This window comes from Entelurus aequoreus, linkage group LG23 (assembly GCF_033978785.1).
Source record: "Entelurus aequoreus isolate RoL-2023_Sb linkage group LG23, RoL_Eaeq_v1.1, whole genome shotgun sequence".
NCBI lineage: Eukaryota > Metazoa > Chordata > Actinopteri > Syngnathiformes > Syngnathidae > Entelurus > Entelurus aequoreus.
The window spans coordinates 40154536-40181998 of record NC_084753.1 but is presented as its reverse complement, the minus strand read 5'-3'; the positions used below and the strand labels follow the sequence as shown (position 1 = coordinate 40181998).

The 27463-nt window shown below is 37.8% G+C and overlaps 1 protein-coding gene across 4 annotated transcripts in view; it reads right to left on the bottom strand.

The window, feature by feature from the left end:
• Positions 1–26337, bottom strand: part of numb (NUMB endocytic adaptor protein) — a 122573-nt gene extending 96236 nt beyond the window's left edge. For 2 of the 4 annotated variants that reach the window (XM_062033777.1, XM_062033778.1), the window contains exon 1: positions 26029–26337. The gene's annotated coding sequence lies outside the window, so the exon portion shown is untranslated. The remainder of the gene's footprint in view (positions 1–26028) is intronic. The other 2 variants (XM_062033775.1, XM_062033776.1) reach the window with 2 other exon arrangements.
• Positions 26338–27463: the final 1126 nt, after the last annotated feature.

Sequence of the window (27463 nt, the reverse complement as noted above, 5' to 3'; positions counted from 1 at the left end):
AACTAGGGATGTCCGATAATGGCTTTTTGCCGATATCCAATATTCCAATATTGTCCAAATCTTTAATTACCGATACCGATATCAACCGATACCGATATCAACCGATATATGCAGTCGTGGAATTAACACATTATTATGCCTAATTTGGACAACCATGTATGGTGAAGATAAGGTACTTTTTAAAAAAAATAATAAAATAAGATAACTAAATTAAAAACATTTTCTTGAATAAAAAAGAAAGTAAAACAATATAAAAACAGTTACATAGAAACTAGTAATGAATGAAAATGAGTAAAATTAACTGTTAAAGGTTAGTACTATTAGTGGACCAGCAGCACGCACAATCATGTGTGCTTACGGACTGTATCCCTTGCAGACTGTATTGATATATATTGATATATAATGTAGGAACCAGAATATTGATAACATAAAGAAATGGGGGGAGGGAGGTTTTTTGGGTTGGTGCACTAATTGTAAGTGTATCTTGTGTTTTTTATGTTGATTTAATTAAAAAAAATAAAAAACAACAAAAAAAAACGATACAGATAATAAAAAAACTGATACCGATAATTTCCGATATTACATTTTAACGCATTTATCGGCGGATAATATCGGCAGGCCGATATTATCGGACATCCCTAATTAAAACACTGGAGTGATAGTTGCTGGAAATGGGCCTCTATACACCTATGTAGATATTGCACCAAAAAGCAGACATTTGCAGCTAGAATAGTCATTTACCACATTAGCAATGTATAGAGTGTATTTCTTTCAAGTTAAGACTAGTTTAAAGTTATTTTCATTGAAAAGTACAGTGCTTTTCCTTCAAAAATAAGGACATTTCAATGTGACCCCAAACTTTTGAACGGTAGTGTATATTGAGTAAAATATGCTTGAAACTAGAATATCAACTGTTGCAAAGCTGTGTCATCAACACTCACAAGTATAAAACTACTTTTTTAAAGTAATCATTTCTTATTTCAAGCATGAAATTAAAAAATCCTGACTTTGACACAATTGTGTCTCATAATTAAAACAGATGACAGCCAAATGGACTTTGCTGTTTTATTTTCAATGAAACAATAGAAAACATGTACTCATATAGTAGTACAGTTGGCACAGTACAGTAAACTGACTATTTAAACATTTAACATGTGACATTTCAAACAATTTTGAACAGAAAGAGTTCATGCACATTCACATAAATTCTTCAAAATTACAATAGAAAAAAAATTTGGCCAGGGGCCGGGCTGTATATATGCGCACTAATTGACTGAAAGACCACGCATTTGGCGCGATGATGTCATGTTATCGATGGAAAAATGCATTTTTAGACAATATGATTTGCCTGAGCGGCTAGGAGACCCCGAGAGTAACAAGCGGTTGCCTTGTTGCCTTTCTATTAAAGGCCTACTGAAAGCCACTACTAGCGACCACGCAGTCTGATAGTTTATATATCAATGATGAAATCTTAACATTGCAACACATGCCAATACGGCCGGGTTAACTTATAAAGTGCAATTTTAAATTTCCCGGGGAACTTCCGGTTGAAAACGTCTATGTATGATGACGTTTGCGCGTGACGTCAATGGTTGAAACGGAAGTATTGGGACACATTGTATCACAATACAAAAAAACTCTGTTTTCATCGCAAAATTCCACAGTATTCTGGACATCTGTGTTGGTGAATCTTTTGCAATTTGTTTAATGAACAATGGAGACTGCAAAGAAGAAAGCTGTAGGTGGGATCGGTGTATTAGCGGCTGGCTGCAGCAACACAACCAGGAGGACTTTGAGTCGGATAGCAGACGCTAGCCGCCGACCGCATCGATGATCGGGTGTCCTTCGCCGCGCCGTCGATCGCTGGAACGCAGGTGAGCACGGGTGTTGATGAGCCGATGAGGGCTGGCGTAGGTGGAGCGCTAATGTTTTTATCATAGCTCTGACGAGGTCCCGTAGCTAAGTTAGCTTCAATGGCATCGTTAGCAACAGCATTGCTAGGCTTCGACAGGCGGCACAGCATTAACCGTGTGGTTACAGGTCCAGTGTTTGGTTCGGTGTCTCCTGATAGTAGTATTGTTGATCTGCTGTCTATCCTTCCAGTCAGGGATTTATTTCTTTTGTTTCTATCTGCAGTTAAGCACGATGCTATCACATTAGCTCCGTAGCTAAAGTGCTTCACCGATGTATTGTCGTGGAGATAAAAGTCACTGTGAATGTCCATTTCGCGTTCTCGACTCTCATTTTCAAGAGGATATAGTATCCGAGGTGGTTTAAAATACAAATCCGTGATCCACAATAGAAAAAGGAGAAAGTGTGGAATCCAATGAGCCAGCTTCTGCTGGTGTAAACAATGGGGAAATGTGAGGAGCCTTTCAACCTGTGACGTCACGCTACTTCCGGTACAGGCAAGGCTTTTTTTTATCAGCGACCAGAAGTTGCGAACTTTATCGTCGATGTTCTCTACTAAATCCTTTCAGCAAAAATATGGCAATATCGCGAAATGATCAAGTAAGACACATAGAATGGATCTGCTATCCCCGTTTAAATAAAAAAAAATCATTTCAGTAGGCCTTTAAGAACAATAAATTAGTTTTTAGTATAAATTTGCTGGTTTCAAGAAATGTAATGCCGAGCGCAAATCATTATGTCAAGATAATGGCACTAGCATTTACTTCATTTAAGAATATTTTTCAACTTATTGAGCAAAAAGGTCTCTTTTTTTTTCTACCAAGAAAAGTGCACTTGTTATTAGTGAGAATATACTTATTTTAAGGTATTTTGGGGTTCATTGAGGTGAGCTAATTTTACTTGTTTTGGAAAGTCTTGACAAGCCAAATTTTCTTGTTCTATTGGCAGATAATTTTGCTTAGTTCAAATAAAATACCCCTAATTTTAGTATTTTTTTCTCTTGTTTTTGAACACAGACTTTTTGCAGTGCAGAATTGAATTACTACTCAGAACATGATGATATGTATTTATCTGTTCAACATATGTGGGAGTTACATTCTTTAAAAGCTCTGTCGTCGGCCAAAGTTGTATAATTTATACCACGTATCATCTCTTGAGCAACCTATTACTAACATTCCCAAAACTAAAATACGCCTTTAGATAAGCAGTTGGTCAGCGTGGGATATAAGCTCGGCATGTACATTACATTATTACATAATATTAGGCATTAATGCACTCTGTTTGAATGTAAGGAAGCAAAAACTCTGAATAAAACTGTTTATGTCCCAGTGTGAATTTGTCTTTGAAAATGTTGTCATAAAAGTCTTTTAAAAATGTACATCGTCCACCCACATGACTAGAAGTGGTTACCAGGGAGCCATGGCTGCACAACACGTGTCCTTAATGACGACAAAGAAAAGGGTGATTACGTTACAAATTGAACGGAAATTAGTTTAACGAATAAGATGGCCCTTTGTGTCGGGTGTGCACTTCTATCCCATGGCTGGTAATTAAAGCAGAGATCAGAAGGCTGAATAAAGCATGAGCAGTGGAGGCCCCGGAGGCTCAGGTATCACCCGATGTAGACATTCGGCAGACAAAAGGAGTCCCTGAGCCTCCTTCCACCGCCGGGCAGGAGGATTTAAACCTGAAAAGCGTACAGCGATGCACCCCCCACCTTCGCAGATTTAACAGTCAGGGAGCTCAAAGCCCCTTTGGACCTAATTAGGAACTAAAGATAAAGTCCCAAATGGACGTACCCATAAAGGACTGTGTTCAAAAGCATCAACATCTACCCTCTTCATTGTTTATTCATTGTCTTAAATGGGTGTAGCCAAATAAAGCTGCCAAGGAACAGCCTCTAAACAAATACTGCACTCTAGCAACAATTACATTCACAACAGGATAGAACGAGGTAACAATGTCAGTCAGTAGGTTTAAATGTGTCGTTTAGGGTCGGCTAATTAATCGAGTTTTGATTACGATTATAGCTTCCCTGATCATAAAAAATATCACCGAAATAAAAACGATTAGTGCATTAGTGTAAAATTCCTGAGCTTGTAGGGTGACACAGATGAGGACTGAATGTCTACTAGAAGTTTGGGATCTCACCATGGTTGCTACTTTGTATTTGACACTAGTATCTCCAAATCTGAGGCCATGGTTCTCAGTGGGGAAAGGGTGGACTGCACCCCTCGGGTGGGGAGTGAAGTTCTGCCCCAAGTGGAGGAGTTCAAGTATCTCGGGGTCTTGTTCACGAGTGGGGGAAGAATTGAACACGAGATTGACAGACGGATCGGTGCGGCGTCTGCGGTCTGTTGTGGTGAAGAAGGAGCTGGGCCAGAAGGCGAAGCTCTCGATTTACAGGTCGGGCTACGTTCCTACCCTCACCTATGGTCATGAACTTTGGGTAATGACCGAAAGGATAAGGTCGCGAATACAAGCCCAAAAAAAGTCTGCGGGCTATAGAGCGTTTTGTATTCGGGCTCCAGTACTATGGAATGCCCTCCCAGTAACAGTTAGAGATGCTACCTAGCCGAGGATGTCGTTGTGGCTTGTGCAGCCCTTTGAGACACTCGTGATTTAGGGCTATATAAGTAAACATTGATTGATTGAAGCGGCAGAAACGAGTTTCCCCCGCAGGATGTCTGGGATCACACTCAGAGATAGGGTGAGGAGCTCGGTCATCCGATCTGCCTCCCGGGAGCCTTTTGGCCATGGAGAACACCTGCTGGGTCTCTGCCACACCAGAGTCTGTTTGGAGAGACTGGAGGAGATGCAGATGAAGGGACAGGGCTGCAGAGCTGGCGCTATACGCCGGGACGGACAAGCTTCACAGTGTCTTGGCTGAATGAGCAGGTATCGGACACCTCGGTCTCCTTGGACGCATCCTCGCTCATCCATGCGGACTGGACACTGGCCGAGAGTTGGTGGGCGGCCGAGGGTGGAATCGGCTCTCTTGGTTGCTTTGTTGGGTCTGCTCCTGTCTCTGGCCATGCTCCCCCCACCCCAGCAGACGATGGCATGGAACACCGCAGAGGCCACCAGAGTGTATATGTTTTTGGGTTTTTTTGTTGTTGTTTTACTTCTTTGTGTAGAAGTGGCTGGTTGCATCAGCTCTGCTCGTTGATGTTTCCCCCTTGCAGCACTAACTCTTCCGGGACGCTACAATTTACACCCCCCGCTACCCTCTATCCCAAAACCCCGCCTCCCACCTCAACCTCCTCATGCTCTCTCAGGGAGAGCATGTCCCAAATTCCAAGCTGCTGTTTTGAGGCATGTTAAAAAAAAATAATGCACTTTGTGACTTCAATAATAAATATGGCAGTGCCATGTTGGCACTTTTTTCAAAAACTTGAGTTGATTTATTTTGAGTTGATTTATTTTAATGCATCTAGCGGGGCATCACAACAAAATTAGGCATAATAACGTGTTAATTCCAGGAGTGTATATATCGGTATTAGGAGTTGGACAATATCGGAATATCGGATATCGGCAAAAAAAGCCATTATCAGACATCTCTAATTAAATGCGCTGACAGTTCATTGCTCCTGCCAAATGAATTGCACTGAGTGGAGCGGATCACCACTCCAAGATGGCGGCCCCGCGTCTCGTCAGCGCCAGTAGGCAGTAGCGCTCCATGCTGCATACCCTTATAAGATGTCTATGGCAGTGGTTCGTAACCTTGTTGGAGGTACCGAACCCCACTAGTTTCATATGCACATTCACAGAACCCTTCTTTAGCGAAAAATAAAATGTTTTTTTTCCCAAATTCAAGACAAAGTTATATGTTTTTGGTAACACTTTAGTATGGGGAACATATTCTGAGTAACAAATACTTAATTTAGAGTTATTTGGACACTAGGGGAACATATTCTAAGTAGGGATGTCCGATAATGGCTTTTTGCCGATATCCGATATTGTCCAACTCTTTAATTACCGATACCGATTTTAACCGATACCGATATATACAGTCGTGGAATTAACACAATATTTTGCCTAATTTATAATAATATGTATAAAAGAGGCTATAACAAAATAAACCGATAACGTACCAATTAGGGATGTCCAATAATTACTTTTTGTTGATATCCGATATTCCGATATTGTCCAACTCTTTAATTACCGATACCGATATCAACCGATACTGATATCAACCGATACCGATATATACAGTCGTGGATATTAACACGTTATTATGCCTAATTTGGACAACCAGGTATGGTGAAGATAAGGTCCTTTTAAAAAAAAAAAAAAAAAGATAAATAAATTAAAAACATTTTCTTGAATACAAAAGAAAGTAAAACAATATAAAAACAGTTACATAGAAACTAGTAATTAATGAAAATGAATAAAATTAACTGTTAAAGGTTAGTACTATTAGTGGACCAGCAGCACGCACAATCATGTGTGCTTACGGACTGTATCCCTTGCAGACTGTATTGATATATATTGATATATAATGTAGGAACCAGAATATTAATAACAGAAAGAAACAACCCTTTTATGTGAATAGTTTTTTTGGGTTGGTGCACTAATTGTAAGTGTATCTTGTGTTTTTTATGTTGATTTAATAAAAAACAAAAAAAAAAAAAAAAAAACAGATACCGATAATTTCCGATATTACATTTTAAAGCATTTATCGGCCGATATTATCGGACATCTCTAATTCTAAGTAACAAAGACTTAATTTAGAGTTATTTGCTTAGGGTTAGGGTTAGAAGGTTAGGGCCAGGGTTAGAGGGTTAGGGTTATAATAAGGCCATGCCGAGAAGGCATTAATAAGTACTTAATAATGACTAGTTAAGAGCCAATATGCTACTAATTTGCATGTTAATAAGCAACTAATTAATGGTGAATATGTTCCCCATACTAAAGTGTTACCATGTTTTTTTTTACTGGTGATCAAAATGAACCGTGCATGAACATTACCTTCTTCAAACAACAAAACCAACACAGTGCATGAACTCACAACAAATGACACACCTGCAAATCAGTCAGCTGTTGCCGTATCCGTAATACGTCGATAGGGAGAAGTTTTTATTTACACGATGAGTCGGGTGTGTTTTGACCTCCGCCGAACCCCTGAGCCCGACTCACCGAACCCCTAGGGTTCCATCGAACCCAGGTTAAGAACCACTGGTCTATGGTAATAGCAGTATATTCCAACCATGAAAACAGGTGCCAACTGCCTTTTGTTTTTCTGCAGTTTGTGCAAAAAGCCAGACATGATCTGCAGCTTGCAAAATGTCAGCACCGTCCATCACAACACTGCTTATCAACAAACACACACACACACACACACACACACACACACACACACACACACACACACACACACACACACACACACACACACACACACACACACACACACACACACACACACACACACACACACACACACACACACACACACACACACACACACACACACACACACACACACACACACACACACACACTAGACTGGACTATTTTCACCCATTGGTGTTCAGAGTTATCAGCACATCCAAGATATTTATTGGAAAAGCTGCCTCTTAGCTGGATGTGCTCCCAAATGAGCCGAGAATAGGCTGCGAGCTGCAAATAGTTGTCCCTCTCCTCTTTCCAATGATCTTTCAAGTACAAGTTGAGCTTATCAAGAGTAGAATGTCTTCTCTAAGAAGCTTACTTTATAGAGTGCATCTTTCCTCTTACTTCACATGGAGACTACACAAGAGCGTGTCAGGGAAATTCTCTGGCATCTCTTATCTAAAGAACCCGGGAGTTTCCATATGGCTCTGAAAAGTCCAACATTGACATAACCTGCGCAGTATAAGGTAGGCCTGGGCAATACATCAATTTTATTGATAAATCTGAGTTGTTTGTTGCAGACGATTTAAAAAGTTTTTTAAAAATCTATGTTTTGCTGCGGCATTTTTGTACCCCCGAGAGCTTCCGTAGCGTCTAACCTCCTCCTTACTTCCTTAGCGGAGATTCACACGCCGAGCAAAACAAAACGAAAGTGAGACATCTGTTCCAAAGAAAAGAATATTGTTGTCAGTGGTTTAGATTTGCAGCAACAGACGTGGCTAGGGATGATGTTTGATAAGAAATTATCGAGTTCGAGTCTATTATCGAATCCTCTTATCGAACCGATTCCTTATCGATTCTCTTATCGAGTCCAGATAGGTTGTTCTATATGGAAAAAACACACAATATTTGGTTTAACAAAAGCTCACTTTTATTATATAAGAAAACAATTTAATCTAAAAAATAAATAAATATTGACTGTTGCCCCCCTAAAAAAATAAAATAAATAAATATTGACTGTTGTTACCCAAAGTATATTAAGTAGGATTTTTCAGAAAAACAAATCTATAAGGTAACACAAAAACAGCCTGTCTCTGTGATCACTATAGGTGTATAAATAATAATATAGTGTTAAATAAAATCAGTCCCTTGGGCACAAAACTGGAAATAATACAGCTCTCCAAAAAGTGCACTTCTGCTGCTATTTGACATAACTGTTTGTTATGATGCTTTGACATTTTTGCACTTTATTTCTTTATTGAAAGAAAATTCTATGAAGAGAAAAGTTCTTTGCAAATGTGGTTACAATGCTAAAAAATGAAAAGTTAAAGCTAAAAAAAGAAAAACACTTTATTGAGTTAACATTATTTCTTTATAGGGGGAAAGATGTTATGAGCTAGGGAATATAACAACTACACTACCCAGCATGCAACGGGAGTGACGAGCATGCGCGGTAGCCCCGAAAAGTGTTGCATGTTGTCACCCGGCAGCTAAGAATGAGGTTATGAGCACGCTGTGAAAGTAAACGTCAACAACTCAGCCAACACGCCTCGTCTGCATTATTTATAATTAGACAGACAACACATATACAGTGTGGTTTTGTTTTGTTTACAAGGAAAGAAAAACAAAAGTTAAAAAAGGGAGATGGCATATATGTATGTGCTGCGGTTGCTTTAAGAACGTTGCGACAACTGCCGTAAAGGAGGTGCGTTGCTAGCCTGGTTGCTATGTTTCAGGTTGTGAGTGTTCATGTGTTTTTACCCTGCTCAAATTTCTCAGTAAAGTTATTCATTGGATTATACCTTTTTGTTTTGTACTTTATTACACCTTGGAGCGCTTTTTCCCGTCCATTTTTTTCCTGCTTTCGCTATATGCGCCTAATGACTGCGCTACGTGACGTCATTTCTTGTGATGTCACACGGAGCATTTCTGGTCGGGACGGGATTCGTTCCGAGGGATTTGAATAAAGAACCAACTCTTTTTCTTTACTATAGAGGTCTCGATAACGGGTACCGGTTCTCAAAAAGGGATTCGAGTCCGAGGACTCGGTTCATTTCGTATCAAACAACCGGGAAAACCGGTTTCGAGTATCATCCCTATGTCCGCATGAGGGTTACATTGCATTCACATTAGAAATCGCATTGTTTTTGTAATGTGAACGGCCACTAAAAAGATGAGATTTGACAAAAAAAAATCAGAATTGGACATCCGACCCTGCAGTGTGAACATAGCCTCAGGTATGTATCTGATGTGATTGCAGTCTGAACCATCAATCAAGCGACCAATACGTCATCAAAAAGCGATAAGTGTCATTATTCTTCGCCAAAATAGACAGTGGCAAATTAAATAGTTGACAAATGAGCAGAAAACAGGCAAAAATAATATGTTTTAGGAACTCGCGTCAAAATTCCACCACTCCTGTCTCCGACTGCTCACCCACATGCTCTTGGGAGCAAACGTGGAAGAAAATGTCCCACAAACTGCAAGAGCCAAAATGCTAACCCTCTTCCCAATCATTTGGTTCAAAAAAATGTTGACTCTGATCGCACAAAACCTTTGAATTTGCCACAAATGTCTTAGGACTGAGACCTGAGAAGGTGTGAGCACCTCTGATCTAGATCACAAGAAGTGTTTGGAATGTATATTAAAATCATCATAGGCAACCTCTAAATGTTAATATCGCCAACAATCATTCATTTAATCGTGAAAGCCCAAATCACAATCGTGATTAAAATACTTTTATTTGTGCAGTCCTCCCATGTGGTCAAAGAGAGCTATGTTTTTTGACTTCTTAGATAAAATCAGTTTGCACGATTGGAAAATAAAAGCTTATTCGCCCTTTAAGTAAATAAAAAGACTCCGGCTAAAATGAGCATGACTAATAGTAGCTAGTTATTCACGACATGTCCAGTAGAACGATACGTCACTTGACTATCTCTGTGCTATCAGCCGACGAAAAAAAAAAAAAAAAAAGAGTGATTGCGTCACGGTTGCACAGCGAGTTTATCAACCTTGGTTGTGTCATCACTCAGCATTCATGTGCTGCCAAGACTCGGCCTCTCCTTTTTCTCCTTCCCCTTGCCTCTAGTAAAGCAATGTCGCAAATTCATTTAAAAGCCAACAATTAGGATTAAACAACAACAACAACAACAAAAACAAAAACTAAACAGATGTTTTATCTCTATGGAAACAAGCTGGCAACAGTCAGGGATGCAAGGAGGCCCATATGGCATAGAGCAGGGGTCACCAACGCGGTGCCCGCGGGCACCAGGTAGCCCGTAAGGACCAGATGAGTAGCCCGCCGGCCTGTTCTAAAAATAGCTCAAATAGCAACACTTACCAGTGAGCTGCCTCGATTTTTTTATTTTTCTTTATTTACTAGCAAGCTGGTTTTGCTTTGCCCGACATTTTTAATTTTCAGAGAGACAAAACTCAAATAGAATTTGAAAATCCAAGAAAATATTTTAAAGACTTGGTCTTCACTTGTTTAAATAAATTCATTCATTTTTTTACTTTGCTTCTTATAACTTTCAGAAAGACAATTTTAGAGAAAAAATACAACCTTAAAAATGATTTTAGGATTTTTAAACACATATACCTTTTTACCTTTTAAATTCCTTCCTCTTCTTTCCTGACAATTTAAATCAATGTTCAAGTACATTTTGTTTTTATTATTGTAAAGAATAATGAATACATTTTAATTTAATTCTTCATTTTAGCTTCTGTTTTTTCGACGAAGAATATTTGTGAAATATTTCTTCAAACGTATTATGATTAAAACTCAAAAAAAATATTCTGGCTAATCTAGAAAATCTGTAGAATCAAATTTAAATCTTATTTCAAAGTCTTTTGAATTTTTTTTTAAATTTTTGTTCTGGAAAATATAGAAGAAATAATGATTTGTCTTTGTTAGAAATATAGCTTGGTCCAATTTGTTATATATACTAACAAAGTGTAGATTGAATTTTAACCTATTTAAAACATGTCATCAAAATTCTAAAATTAATCTTAATCAGGAAAAATTACTAATGATGTTCCATAAATTCTTTTTTTTAAGTTTTTCTCTTCTTTTTTTCGGTTGAATTTTGAATTTTAAAGAGTCGAAATTGAAGATAAACTATGTTTCAAAATTTAATTGTCATTTTTTTTGTGTTTTCTCCTCTTTTAAACCGTTCAATTAAGTGTAAATATCATTAATTATAAATAATAACATAGAGTTAAAGGTAAATTGAGCAAATTGGCTATTTCTGGCAATTTATTTAAGTGTGTATCAAACTGGTAGCCCTTCGCATTAATCAGTACCCAAGAAGTAGCTCTTGGTTTCAAAAAGGTTGGTGACCCCTGGCATAGAGGGTTGGTTGCAGTGCAGATACAAACAATAAGGCAAAAAAAAAAAAAAAAGAGTGAAACATCAAGGAAAACATTAAGACATTATAAATAGAGCACATGCTGATGCAACCAGCTAACACGTTCAGTGGTACCATTTCTACATACAGCTACAAAGGTGAAACACAACAAAATGAATAATACATATTGCGCACATGCGATTGCACCATAAATTAAATTGCACTATTGATAAAACCATGATTTTGTTTTATTGAATTGGTTTCATCTTTCTTTTTTGATGTTATTAGTCGGAGGTAGGGCTGGGCGATATATCGATATACTCGATATATCGCGGGTTTGTCTCTGTGCGATATAGAAAATGACTATATGGTGATATTGGAGTATACGTTCTCACGCAGTTGCTTTTAGCTGCGGGCATTACACTACAGGCTCTTCTCGTTCTAGTTGATGTAGATGCCCATATAGGCTGTTCAGATTTACTTTACAAAAGAGAAGTGTAGGATACTTCTCTTGTTGCCTTATTTGTATTTGACCACTACTGTTTTCTGTTTATTTGTTACTGACTGTGGCAGGACACCTCTGCCTCTGTTTCACTTTATGTTGCTGGTAAATAATATGGTTGTAGCAGTAAGCTAAAGTTACATTATTTAGTATGCACTAATTAAAGGGGCAGAGCTTTAAGAGACATTTTAGCTTTTATATTTTATAAGATATATTTTTTGTAAGAACCACAATTAATAAATATATTTCAGTGAATAACTTATTGTTCAAATCTGTATATAAATATGTACATAAAGTGTTGTAATTATATTGTAAAATGGATGGATGGATGGACGTTTAAAACAAAACTGTTATTATTAATTAGTAAGTATAAATTTTTTGAGCCTTTTTACAGAAAATCATATCATTGTGGGAATTATGCAAATTACTCGATGATGTCATGGTGACCACGCCCATAGCCACGCCCCCACCGCCACAGGTATCTTGGCAGTTTATGGGAAACACTGGAGACATAAAACAAGCGCACCTTCTTACATACGTCACATACGTATACGCCCCTCACGGAGCAGAGAGGTGGCGGCATGGGTAACGTTAGCTGTGGTGCGAGTGGTAATACGAGAGAAAGAAGGTGCGAATCTGGTAACAAATGAAGGAAGAAGAATGAATTCCCAAGAAAAACAGCGGGGGGTCCATCGTCTGGCGGTGGTTTGGCTTCAAGCGGGAAGATGTCGAACAGACAACCGTAATATGTCAAGTGTGCGGCAGAAGCGTGGCTACAAGAAGTAGCATTACTGCTAATATGTAGCATCATTTGAAAAGTCACCCGCTAGAGAATGAAGAGTGCTTGAAACTCCGCATGTCAACATCTCGGCCGGTGCCACACCAACCATTTCCACATCAATACCGTATGAAACAAATAGTCAACAACAGAAGGAGATAACATCCGCAGGAACCTACCACATAGTGAAGGACATACACTATTTGATTTCCTATTATGCAGCTCATTTTTATTTGACACTTATTGAAATATCTTGTGTGACATCATGCACAAAAGTGCACTTTGTTTGTTTTAAACTATTGTAGTGGCGTTCTGTACAAAAAGTGCACTTTAATTTAGTGTAGTTTTGATATGTCATCTTAGTGACATCATGCACAAAAGTGCACTCATAGCTTGTTTTAAAATGTCTCTGACAATCTTGCACTTTCTGTTTTGGAAATGACATGAATGTTTGTGCCACTGCTTAATAACTAGGGGTGTAACGGTACGTGTATTTGTATTGAACCGTTTCGGTACGGGGGTTCCGGTTCGGTTCGGAGGTGTACCGAACGAGTTTCCACACGGACATATTAAGTAGCGTAACGCCCGTTGTGTAAACAATGCACACCGAGGCACAACACACGGCATGCTAGCAGCTAACGGGCTAGGATAGACTGACCATACGTCCTCTTTTGCGGAGCTGTCAGGGCGGAGTTTCTTACATGCTTCAAATGTCCGGCATTTTGAGTTAGGGTTGCTTGTATTTTCTATGTACGTTCAGGGTTAAGAAGGGGTTAAAAACAAAACAAATTGTGCACGCAGCAGCATTGGTGAGGGAGGGGCAGAGACAGAGAGAGAGAGAGAGTTATGATAAACGCGCATGCGGCGTCAAGCTCTGCTTTTTATCCATAGATTTATCACATTTAATTTTTTATTATCTATAACAGGGGTGTCAAAAGTGTGCCATTTGCGGCCCACAGCTAATGTTTTAAAGGCCCACGGCACATTCTAAAAATACTATTAAAATAAACAAAAACATAACAAAACTGAAATAAAAAAGCTTAAAGGTTAAATGTATTTAGAAAAAGTTGCACTGTTGACTAATAAAACAAAGCAGTTTTTTTTTCTTTCAAACTGTCATTGCTCAAAATATAATATTGAATCAAAATCAACGTTATTATGAATTATTGACCTATCCAAGGTTCCCATTACTTCACATCAAATATTACACTAAGAAAAATATTCTTGGTGGAAGATTTTGCAAATTTGGTAAATAAATAACCCAAAAATTTATATTTTGTTGTTTTCTTACTGTATCGAAAATGAACCGAACCGTGACCTCTAAACCGAGGTACGTACCGAACCGACATTTTTGTGTACCGTTACATCCCTACTTAGTTGTGATTTCCCTCTCCGCATGAAAGTTTAAAAGTAGCATATATTAATGCAGTATGAAGAAGAATGTTTTAATGTAGACACATAGAATCATCATACTGCTGTGATTATATGCATCAAGTGTTCATTCAAGGCTAAGGCAAAATATCCAGATACAGTGTTTCCCACACATTCATTTATTTGTGGCGGCCCGCCACGAAATAATTACGTCCGCCACAAATAAAAAAATTAAAAAAATAAAAATAAATAAAAATAAAAATAATTTATTTTTATTTATTTATTTTATTTTTTTTGGTCCTCTCCAGCTTCTCAGGCAAATCATATAGTTGATGTAGATGCCCATATCGGCTGTTCAGATTTACTTTACAAAAGAGAAGTGTAGGATACTTCTCTTGTTGCCTTATTTGTATTTGACTTTATTAAATGTATTTATATTAGAAACACAACATGTGTATATAACAAAGGGTGCAAAGTCTGCAGGCAGTAGGAAACACATGGTTAAGTGTAGGGAGTAAAACTGATGGCAGTCTAAAGTTCAAGATTTTTGGAGCTCTTTGTTCAGTGGATCAGATGTTTGATGAAGCTCTGTGTGTCTATCTACCACCACTACTGTTTTCTGTTTATTTGTTACTGACTGTGGCAGGACACCTCTGCCTCTGTTTCACTTTATGTTGCTGGTAAATAATATGGTTGTAGTAGTAGGCTAAAGTTAAATTATTTAGTATGCACTAATTAAAGGGGCAGAGCTTTATGAGACATTTTAGCTTTTATATTTTATAAGATATATTTTTTGGAAGAACCACAATTAATAAATATATTTCAGTGAATAACTTATTGTTCAAATCTGTATAAAAATATGTACATAAAGTGTTGTAATTATATTGTAAAATGGATGTATGGATGGATGGATGGACGTTTAAAACAAAACTGTTATTATTAATTACGGTAGTAAGTATACATTTTTTGAGCCTTTTTAGAGAAAATCATATCATTGTTGTAAATTATGCAAATTATTCGATGATGTCATAGTGACCACGCCCATAGCCACGCCCCCACCGCCACAGGTATCTTGGCAGTTTATGGGAAACACTGAGAGATATATGGTGTATCGTGACATGGCCTAAAAATATCCAGATATTAATAAAAGGCCGTATCGCCCAGCCCTAGTTGGAGGTCAGTCCGTGTCAAATGAAGGCAGATAATCAAGCGGTCAGGTCATAAAGCGGGCACGTACAATTACAGCAGGAATCTCTCACCCTCTCTTTGGTGAGTTCCAGCTCCTCCCGTCTGGTCAAAAGTTTAGGATTCCAAGAGGCAGAACATCTCAGTGTAGGAATAACTTTGTTCCAGCCGCAGCTATTCTTTCAGACAAATTATATCTATATTGCACTTTCATTTAATAATTCATGGTATTTTTATCTCACTGTCTTTTATTAACTTTTGCTCCGACTCTTTTCATTATTCATGTGATTTATTCTTGTCCTGGTCCTGGTCTCAGGCAGACTGTTGAGAACTTTGTCATGGTGGTGATTTGTTTTGTGTTATTACTTTTGTTCATTTTAACGCGTATGCAAATGTCATTCTCCATTTTTACCCTGAAAAACAAATCTTACCAAACCAAAAACAAAACAAAAACATAATTTCAACACCACGCCATCGTCTTCTGGGGTGAGGGACAGCACCGCCAGAGACAGGAACACACAAAAGCAACCAAGAGAGCAGACACCGTCCTAGGCTGCCCACTAGCTCTCGGCAAGTGTACAGTTTGCGCGGGTGAGTGAGAGTCCCCGTCCAGAAAGACCAAAAGTGTCCGATACATGCTCATTCAGCCAGGGCTTTGTGAGGCTCGTCAATCCAGACTAGTGTTGTCTACCAAATTGATTTAAATGTTTATCAATCAATCAATGTTTACTTATATAGCCCTAAATCATGAGTGTCTCAAAGGGCTGCACAAGCCACAACGACATCCTTGGCTCAGATCCCTACATTTTGATACTTTTCGATACTTTTCTAAATAAAGCGGACCACAAAAAATGGCATTATTGGCTTTATTTTAACAAAAAATCTTAGGGTACATTAAATATATGTTTATTATTGCAAGTTTGTCCTTAAATAAAATAGAGAACATACTAGACAACTTGTCTTTTAGTAGTAAGTAAACAAACAAAGACTCCTAATTAGTCTGCTGACGTATGCAGTAACATATTGTGTCATTTATTTTGTACACATTATTAAGGACAAGTGGTAGAAAATGAATTATTAATCTACTTCTTAATTTACTGTTAATATCTGCTTACTTTCTCTTTTAACATGTTCTGTCTACACTTCTGTTAAAATGTAATAATCACTTATTCTTCTCTTCTTTGATACTTTACATTAGTTTTGGATGATACCACAAATTTGGGTATCAATCCGATACCAAGTAGTTAGAGGATCATACATTGGTCATATTCAAAGTCTTCATGTGTCCAGGGACATATTTACTGAGTTTATAAACATAATATACATTCTACAAAAAAACGAAAGAAGATGTTGTGATGCCACAAAATATCGACGTAATCAAAGTAGTATCGACTAGATACGGTCCTGTATTTGGTATCATTACAGTGGATGTTAGGTGTAGATCCACCAATGGCGTTTGTTTACATTTTGGCTACGGTGTGTAGTGAAGCATGTTTAGCTATTCCTCGTCCTGCAGTGATAATGTACTTGTAAGAAATTTACTTTATTTGTCGCTATGGAGACCAGGATTAGTGATTTAGAAGTAGCTAAAACACTGCAGTGGGGCTGGACTTTAGCCGCTAGCTAGCTAGCCATGTCTTAAAGCAGCTCTTCCTGGGGGTATTTCAGTATTATAACTTCACCTTTATCTTTACTTTTTAAGCCAAAATGCGTCCATTCTCCCTTTTCTGTCTACACACTGTGTCTGCTTGTAAGTACTCTGTGTGTGTGCGCTGCCAAACATGCTCCTCTGCTCGAAAACTAGCAATGACACGACGTGCTCTTGAATGGGATTGTGCGTAAAATCCTCATTTTCCCTCTGGGATTATTAAAGTATTCCTGATTCTGATTCTGATTAAGAACGGCAACTGTTATATGAAGTTCAGCACGTTTTGTTATGATTCTGTAACCGTCTGTGGCGTCGTCAAAACAAAACTGGCGCATACCTACGGTGGCCGAGAAAGGTCACGACAAATGCAAACACTACTAGACCGTATCATAAACTACAACCACAATATGCAGTGTTTCCCATAAACTGCCAAGATACCTGTGGTGGTGGGGGCGTGGCTATGGACGTGGTCACCATGACATCATCAATTAAGTTGCATAATTTACTACAATGATATGATTTTCTCTAAAAAGGTTAAAAAAATGTATACTTACTAATTAATAATAACAGTTTTTTTTAAACGTCCATCCATCCATCCATCCATTTTACAATATAATTACAACACTTTATGTACATATTTATATACATATTTGAACAATAAGTTATTCACTGAAATATATTTATTAATTGTGGTTCTTACAAAAAATATATCTTATAAAAATATAAAAGCTAAAATGTCTGTTAAAGCTCTGCCCCTTTAATTAGTGCATACTAAATAATTTAACTTTAGCCTACTACTACAACCATATTATTTACCAGCAACATAAAGTGAAACAGAGGCAGAGGTGTCCTGCCACAGTCAGTAACAAATAAACAGAAAACAGTAGTGGTGGTAGCTTCATCAAACATCTGATCCACTGAACAAAGAGCTCCAAAAATCTTGATCCTACACTTCTCTTTTGTAAAGTAAATCTGAACAGCCGATATGGGCATCTACATCAACTATTTGATTTGCCTAAGAAGCTGGACAGGACAAAAAAATAAAAAAATACAATTAAAATTAAAAAAATAAAAATTAAAAAAATATCTATTTGTGGCGGCCTTAATTATTTCGTGGCGGGCCGCCACAAATAAATGAATGTGTGGGAAACACTGATATGATTGCAAAAGCCACAACCAACACAAACGACACAACACAGTAATATAAAGCCGCAACACAACTTTAAGCCACAAAGGACACGCGACCGACACGACGGATGTGCTTGCTTGAATGATAAAATGAGAGCAGAAAATGTTTCCTCTTGTTAATTCAACCTAAAGTCTTGGTTGCACTTTATCAAATAAGATGTGAATGCATTGAACATTAATTATTGTTTACTTGCTTGTTTGTATCCATAATTAATTTATACATAATTCCCTTACAAGAAACAACAGCAATAAAGGAAACTTCCCCTGCAGTGTCCAGTATCCGATATTTGTTTCAAAGTCACAGTGATTTGTTCTGCTAAAAAGTTACTAAAATGATTCAACTCACTGTCTCGTTTCGTATGGTTCTAAAAAAAATAATACCGTCCCTGAATTGTATCGGCAACCACAAATATCGAGTAGTTGGTAAAACGAATCGTTACACCCCTACAGTTTTGTTAAGACTACTGCATGCAGTCCTTGTTTTACAACGAAATGAAACTCCCATGAATTATTATTACTGGACAAAAAAAGAGAACTAGTTGCATGCATTTCAAAAGAATACGTGCTGCTACAATGTCTTAAGGCAACTTTGGTTCACTGACTTAACTTCTGACGGCAGTGCATGAAAAGTGAAGTGAGACAGAAACTAGAGGGTTCCTGGCTCGAATCCAGCTTCCACCATCCTTGTCACTTGTGTCCATAAATGTACATAATAACTTTGAATCACTAGAGACAAGCGCTATTTAAATATTAGGGCTGTAACAATTAATCGATAAATCTATATATTGATTTATATGTCCTAGATTCTACTACATGGATCTGTGCTCGGCAAGTTTGCCTTCCGGAACAACAGATGTTTACCTTATCCCAATAAACATCTGTTCAGTATTTTAACATAAAAGTGTTTGATTGTGAGGCATTAAAAGCCACAAAATACTCGACATCCATTGCTTTCGGTCTCCCCTAGAGGGGGGGGGGGGGGGTTTACCTACATATGCGGTCCTCTCCAAGGTTTCTCATAGCCATTCACATTGACGTCCCACTGGGGTGAGTTTTCCTTGCCCGTATGTGGGCTCTGTACCGAGGATGTCGTTGTGGCTTGTACAGCCCTTTGAGACACGTGTGATTTAGGGCTATATAAATAAACATTGATTGATTGATTGATTGAAAATGCAACGGGTCCATCAGACCCACAAACGCTGGCTGAGTAACAACAATATGCAGGGTTTCCCACACATTCATTTATTTGTGGCGACCCGCCACGAAAGAATTACGTCCGCCACAAATTTAAAAAAAAATAAAAAATTAATTAAAAAAATAAAAATTAAAAAATTAAAAATAAAATATATATATATATATATATATATATATATATATATATTTTTTTTTTTTTTTTTTTTTTTTTTTTTTTTTTTTGTCCTCTCCAGCTTCTCAGGCAAATCATATAGTTGATGTAGATGCCCATATCGGCTGTTCAGATTTACTTTACAAAAGAGAAGTGTAGGATACTTCTCTTGTTGCCTTATTTGTATTTGACCACTACTGTTTTCTGTTTATTTGTTACTGACTGTGGCAGGACACCTCTGACTCTGTTTCACTTTATGTTGCTGGTAAATAATATGGTTGTAGTAGTAGGCTAAAGTTAAATTATTTAGTATGCACTAATTAAAGGGGCAGAGCTTTAAGAGACATTTTAGCTTTTATATTTTATAAGATATATTTTTTGCAAGAACCACAATTAATAAATATATTTCAGTGAATAACTTATTGTTCAAATCTGTATATAAATATGTACATAAAGTGTTGTAATTATATTGTTGGATGGATGGATGGACGTTTAAAACAAAACTGTTATTATTAATTAGTAAGTATACATTTTTTGAGCCTTTTTAGAGAAAATCAAATCATTGTAGTAAATTATGCAAATTACTCGATGATGTCATGGTGACCACCACAGGTATCTTGGCAGTTTATGGGAAACACTGATATGAACAATGCACGGAAAATGTCTCTGCCAGTTTCTGCATCCCACAGGGATTTTTCTTTTGTGTTTCCGCACCTGCGGTTCCCCAACAAGGTTGCAACATTGTTTGTCAACACTATCTGCTCTCATTTTCTCGCACATTTGCCCCTCTGATGTTCTGTGTACCTGCACTCTGTCCTCCTCCTGTCTAGGCCTGCTGTGTGTGTGTGGTACACAGAACATCAATTTCCACACTTCTATTAGCCCCCGGACATCTTATATGTAATAGAAATGTGTAGGGGGGGTGTATGGTGTGTGGTCATTAAATATGTATTCTGATATATGTCCTTCACAGAAAATGAGCCAAAGTCAGTGAGTCTCCGTTTGAAAAATTAATTAATTGTATCATTTTTCTTTAAATAAAAAATGAAAACGGGTCCCACAGACCCGAACACCACACAAAGGAAATCAAAACTATTTTATCGATACTAGAAAAAGGAAAACATTGGATTCAAGTACGGCAGACTTTACATGAAGTTTAGCACTTTTTATAATAAGGATGTTAAACGTAATACAAGTCCGTCTGCTCGTCTGTGACGTCATCGCCATCGGTCGCCAAAACAAGAATGGCGGACAGCTACGGTGGCTGAGAAACTCACAACAAATGCAAACGCGACGAGACGATATCATAAATTACGACAGCTTAGGGCTGGGCGATATATGGAATATACTCGATATATCGCGGGTTTGTCTCTGTGCGATGTAGAAAATGACTATATCGTGAGTATTGGAGTATACGCTGCGGGCATTACACTGCAGGCTTTTCTCACACTATCTTGTCTCCCCTCCTCACAGAGACGTAAAACAAGCGCACCTTCTTATATGCGTCACATACTGTCGCGCGTGCAGAGTGGTAGCGACATGGCTAACGTTAGCTGTGGTGCAAGCGGAGCGAGTGGTAATACGAGAGAAAGAAGGTGCGAATCTGGTAACAAATGAAGGAAGAAGAATTAATTCCCAAGAAAAACAGCAGGGGGTCCATCGTCTGGCGGTGGTTTGGCTTCAAGCGGGAAGATGTCGAACAGACAACCGTAATATGTCAAGATACTTTTCAAAATAAAGGGGACCACAAAAAATTGCATTATTGGCTTTATTTTAACAACAAATCTTAGGGTACATGAAACATATGTTTATTATTGCAAGTTTGTCCTTAAATAAAATAGTGAACATACTAGACAACTTGTCTTTTAGTAGCAAGTAAACAAACAAAGACTCCTAATTAGTCTGCTGACGTATGCAGTAACATATTGTGTCATTTATACACCGATTATTTTGTACACATTTACATTACCCAAATTTGTGGTATCATCCAAAACTAATGTAAAGTATCAAGGAAGAGAAGAATAAGTGATTATTACATTTTAACAGAAGTGTAGACAGAACATGTTAAAAGAGAAAATAACCAGATATTAACAGTATATGAACAAGTAGATTAATAATACATTTTCTACCTCTTGTCCTTAATAATGTGTACAAAATAATAGGTGTATACCGTATTTCCTTGAATTGGCGCCGGGAATATGGTATTCGCATGCCTAGAATTACAGCCGGGTCAAACTCGTTTCGCAAAATAATTAGCGCATGCTTGGCACTTCCGCCGGGTCAAATATGAGTCATTAAATGACTCCTGCCTCCTGGTGGTAGAGGGCGCTAGTGATCCTTCTTGCGACTGCTGGTACTGCAGAAGACCTGTGCTGCAGAAGAAGACAACACGCAGCAAGAGTGCGCAGCCATTGTTTTTCCCATGGAGGATTACATATCTAAAATAAAACAGTTTTCTAAACTGGACTTTCAATCGAAGCAGGAGGTAATACTTAAAAGAAAGATCTCAATCGAGACAGAGAGACTTTTAAAACTGAAGAAAGATAAGGAAGACTTCTATATCGATGCTTTTCTTCAAAAGGAGCTGGCATGGACTCATTTATACCTAAAGGTAAGACCATAATAACGTTTTTTTTATTAAATGTGCTTTTCATGATAAGGTAAGCGCCGGAGTGAGAAGAGGCTTTAAAATAATTAGCGCATGCATGGCCATCTCGCAGGCTTCTGGTAAGCGCCGGAGTGACAGGAGGTTTTAAATTAATTAGCGCCCCTGCGGCTATTCAAGGAAATACGGTAAATGACACAATATGTTACTGCATACGTCAGCAGACTAATTAGGAGTCTATGTTTGTTTACTTACTACTAAAAGACAAGTTGTCTAGTATGTTCACTATTTTATGTAAGCACTAAATTGCAATTACGAACATATGTTTCATGTACCCTAAATTTTTGTATTAAAATAAAGACAAAAATGACATTTTTTGTGGTCCCCTTTATTTAGAAAAGTATCGAAAAGTACCGAAATACATTTTGGTACCGTTACCAAAATATTGGTATCAGGACAAGATTTTTTTCATGTACAAACTAATGGATAAATCATACGTAAAAGTGACAAGCAAATATTCAACTGTTTATTTTTATCTTTGCTAATATGGGGATATAGAGAACATACAAACACTTTATTTACTGAATCAAAAATACTGAAATTCCACGACATACCAAACAGCTAAAATTATACAAACTATAACCTGCTAGCCAAGAATATACAACAATTCTTCTCAACAAAAGAGAAATATTATCGTAGAGAAAAATGTAATTTAAACCATTTGTACGCACGTACAACACTTAAGACCTTCAGTATATCAGTATGTGGAATTAAATGATGGAATGGATTAAGCAAAGAAATCAAACTATGTACTAATATGATCCACTTCAAGAAACTCTTCAAACTTAAAATGTTTACAAAGTACAAAGAAGAAGAACCATGATAAACATTCTGAATTTATCTCATCCATCCATTCAATCATTTTCTCGATAATCTTACTCCTCTCACCATATGAAATATAACTTACTTCACCGAGTATTATTTATCTATTTATTTTTATTATTATTACTTATGGAGTATATTGTGAATAAATTGAGAACAGCAAGTGAACAAAAGTAGAGATGTCCGATAATATCGGGCTGCCGATATTATCGGCCGATAAATGCTTTAAAATGTGATATTGGAAATTATCGTTATCGTTTTCAAAAAGTAAAATGTATGACTTTTTTTAAAAGGCCGCTGTGTACACGGACGTAGGGAGAAGTACAGAGTGCCAATAAACCTTAAAGGCACTGCCTCTGTGTGCCGGCCCAGTCACATAATATCTACGGCTTTTCACACACACAAGTGAATGCAAGGCATATTTGGTCAACAGCCATACAGGTCACACTGAGGGTAAACCCACACCAAACAAGAATGACAAACACATTTCGGGAGAACATCCGCACCTTAACACAAAAAGCGTAAAATATCAAATAACATTATTTAGCTCATTCACCTAAGAGACTAGACGTATAAGATTTCATGGGATTTAGCGATTAGGAGTGACAGATTGTTTGGTAAACATACGTTAACATACCAGGCACCTTCTCAGTTGGTTATTTATGCCTCATATAACATACACTTATTCAGCCTGTTGTTCACTATTCTTTAGACATTTTAAATTGTCTATTCTTGGTGTTGGCTTTTATCAAATACATTTCCCCCAAAAATGTGACTTATACTCCAGTGTGACTTATATACAAACCCTGATTCCATATGAGTTGGGAAATTGTATTACATGTAAATATAAACGGAATACAATGATTTGCAAATCATTTTCAACCCATATTCAGTTGAATATGCTACAAAGACAACATATTTGATGTTCAAACTGATAAACTTTTTTTTTGGTGCAAATAATCATTAACTTTAGAATTTGATGGCAGCAACACGTGACAAAGAAGTTGGGAAAGGTGGCAATAAATACTGATAAAGTTGAGGAACGCTCATCAAACACTTATTTGGAACATCCCACAGGTGAACAGGCAAATTGGGAACAGGTGGGTGCCATGATTGGGTATAAAAGTAGATTCCATGAAATGCTCAGTCATTCACAAACAAGGATGGGGCGAGGGTCACCACTTTGTCAACAAATGCGTGAGCAAATTGTTGAACAGTTTAAGAACAACCTTTCTCAACCAGCTATTGCAAGGAATTTAGGGATTTCACCATCTACGCTCCGTAATATCATCAAAGGGTTCAGAGAATCTGGAGAAATCACTGCACGTCACATCAGTGTGTAAAGGATATCACCACCTGGGCTCAGGAACACTTCAGAAACCCACTGTCAGTAACTACAGTTGGTCGCTACATCTGTAAGTGCAAGTTAAAACTCTCCTATGCAAGGCGAAAACCGTTTATCAACAACACCCAGAAACGGTGTCGGCTTCGCTGGGCCTGAGCTCATCTAAGATGGACTGATACAAAGTGGAAAAGTGTTCTGTGGTCTGACGAGTCCACATTTCAAATTGTTTTCGGAAACTGTGGACGTCGTGTCCTCCGGACCAAAGTGGAAAAGAACCATCCGGATTGTTATAGGCGCAAAGTGGAAAAGCCAGCATGTGTGATGGTATGGGGGTGTATTAGTGCCCAAGACATGGGTAACTTACACATCTGTGAAGGTGCCATTAATGCTGAAAGGTACATACAGGTTTTGGAGCAACATACGTTGCCATCCAAGCAACGTTACCGTGGACGCCCCTGCTTATTTCAGCAAGACAATGCCAAGCCACGTGTTACATCAACGTGGCTTCATAGTAAAAGAGTGCGGGTACTAGACTGGCCTGCCTGTAGTCCAGACATTGAAAATGTGTGGCGCATTATGAAGCCTAAAATAGCACAAGGGAGACCCCCGGACTGTTGAACAACTTAAGCTGTACATCAAGCAAGAATGGGAAAGAATTCCACCTGAGAAGCTTCAAAAATGTGTCTCCTCAGTTCCCAAACCTTTACTGAGTGTAGTTAAAAGGAAAGGCCATGTAACACAGTGGTGAACATGCCCTTTCCGAACTACTTTGGCACGTGTTGCAGCCATGAAATTCTAAGTTAATGATTATTTGCAAAAAAATAAATAAAGTTTATGAGTTTGAACATCAAATATGTTGTCTTTGTAGTGCATTCAACTGAATATGGCTTGAAAAGGATTTGCAAATCATTGTATTCCGTTTATATTTACATCTAACACCATTTCCCACCTCATATGGAAACGGGGTTTTTATGTTTTTTCCTTCTTTATTATGCATTTTCGGCAGGTGTGACTTATACTCCGGTGCGACTTATACTCCGAAAAATACGGTATTCGGCACGATTAGACAACCTTTAATGATCCACAAGGGAAATTGTTTGATAATAATGTTTACAAGATATGCATTTTTTCCTGTCAAAATCTAAATAGTATTCTATTAACACACATTTTTCCCCAGGCTTTCGAGGGCCACATACAATGATGCGGCGGGCCGGATGTGGCCCCCGGGCCCTGACTTTGACACCAGTGCATTATAACATGTGGTGAACAGGTGAGTAATAAAGCACGCAAGTGGAGGTCGACCTCAACCTGCCAGGTAGTTTGTTTGCATCGTATCACGCATGCGCGCGATTAATTAATTGAAACTCACCTAGCAAAGTTAACCAGGTAAGTTGAGCGTGGTTAGCCACTGTTGGTAAACAATACTTTTAACAACCGCAGCGTCCCACGGCGTGTATTTACGGGATGCCGTGTGCGTTATTCGGCCCAAGGTGTCATGTTGTCATGTTTTAAAGGCAGCGGGATGACATTCAATGCAAGCTAACTGCTAGCTAACGTTAGCATGACGGAGCTAGCGATGAGCGCCTACCTGTGACCGCTGCCAGCCAGAGACGGTGTCACGCCGCCACGTATTCCGCGCGGAGTCGTGAGTCGTCCCCGCTTAGATAGAAATAAATAAATAAAAGAGTTGGAAGGCAGCGGAGGTGACGCTGCGCGGTCCGCCAGTCCAATAGCTTCAATGGCTGCGAGCGAGCGGCTCAACCAAACGTCCTCCCTAGCAACGGACCGCCCCCCTCGCCTTCCTATTGGTCGACGGCGGAGGCTCCGGAGGTGATGGACAGGTGAGTGTGCAACCTGCAGCAACACGTCATTATGTCACGTGTTCTCGTCAAACACTGCTAAAACACTCCCAAATCATCTAATCTGTTGAATACATAGTATATATTGTGTAATAATAAGTATTCAGTCGTGCGAGGGATCAATAAATATACAATATACAGTATATAATACTTGAATAAACGATCATAAATGGTTCACAGTTGTAATTAGCAAATAAAAATAGTGAAAAAGACAAAAATCTGTTTTCTTTTCTAATATACTATAAAGTAATTCAGCCATGAACACATCCAAATGTGTTTTTTGATAATATGAAGTAAATCCTATTATTTATATAGTGTGTAATAATAAGTATTCAGTCGTGCGAGGGATCAATAAATATACAATATCAGTGTTTCCCATAAACTGCCAAGATACCTGTGGCGGTGGGGGCGTGGCTATGGGCGTGGTCACCATGACATCATCGAATAATTTGCATAATTTACTACAATGATATGATTTTCTCTAAAAAGGCTAAAAAAAAATGTATACTTACTAATTAATAATAACAGTTTTGTTTTAAACGTCCATCCATCCATCCATTTTACAATATAATTACAACACTTTATGTACATATTTATATACAGATTTGAACAATAAGTTATTCACTGAAATATATTTATTAATTGTGGTTCTTACGAAAAATATATCTTATAAAAATATAAAAGCTAAAATGATTCTTAAAGCTCTGCCCCTTTAATTAGTGCATACTAAATAATTTAACTTTAGCCTACTGCTACAACCATATTATTTACCAGCAACATAAAGTGAAACAGAGGCAGAGGTGTCCTGCCACAGTCAGTAACAAATAAACAGAAAACAGTAGTGGTGGTAGATAGACACAAAGCTTCATCAAACATCTGATCCACTGAACAAAGAGCTCCAAAAATCTTGATCCTAGACTTCTCTTTTGTAAAGTAAATCTGAATAGCTGATATGGGCATCTACATCAACTATATGATTTGCCTGAGAAGCTTGACAGGACACAAAAAATAAATAAATAAATAAATAATTTAAATAAAAAAATATATATATATATTTGTTTTTTTGTGGTGGCCTTAATTCTTTCGTGGCAGGCCGCCACAAATAAATGAATGTGTGGGAAACACTGAATATACAGTATATAATACTTGAATAAACGATCGTAA